The sequence below is a fragment of the Acomys minous genome (genome assembly GCF_964271855.1).
Source record: "Acomys minous genome assembly, chromosome: 15".
Classification (NCBI taxonomy): domain Eukaryota; kingdom Metazoa; phylum Chordata; class Mammalia; order Rodentia; family Muridae; genus Acomys; species Acomys minous.
In genome coordinates this window covers 42,310,781-42,311,284 of record NC_140497.1, presented here as the reverse complement: position 1 = coordinate 42,311,284, position 504 = coordinate 42,310,781, and positions in this window count along the sequence as shown.

Here is a 504-nt window from a genome sequence, read left to right as displayed (position 1 = left end):
CCCAGGTGAACATTCAACCACAAGACAAAATACCAAACCATATAGGGATGCCAGGCATAGATGGCCAGGCTTGGGGTAAGATTTCTCCATGCTTTTGTGGCTATCTCCCAGCTGCTCTTTTCTCTGATTGGCTGGAACCAGTGACAGTTAAGGCTCAGGCTTCTCCTGGTCTGCCCTTCAGGTAGGGAATTTTAGCACCATTAGTTGAGCAGTGGAGATCTGATCAGGCTTACGCTGGCCCTTCAATAGCTTACAAAGGTAGTATTTTAGAATGGCTTTTTTTTTTTTTTTTTAAATTTAGGACACCCACTTTGGGAATAAGACAAAGATGGATTCTGAAACAAAAATAAGCTTTGTTTGTAAGAGGTAGAGTTCTTAGTGAGTAGAGAGTCTTAAGAGAGAGAGTTTTGGTCACTGTTCTATGGTTGTGAAGATACACCAAGACTTCAGCAACTCTTATAAAAGAAAGCATTTAATTGGGGTTTGCTTAGTTTCAGAGGTTTA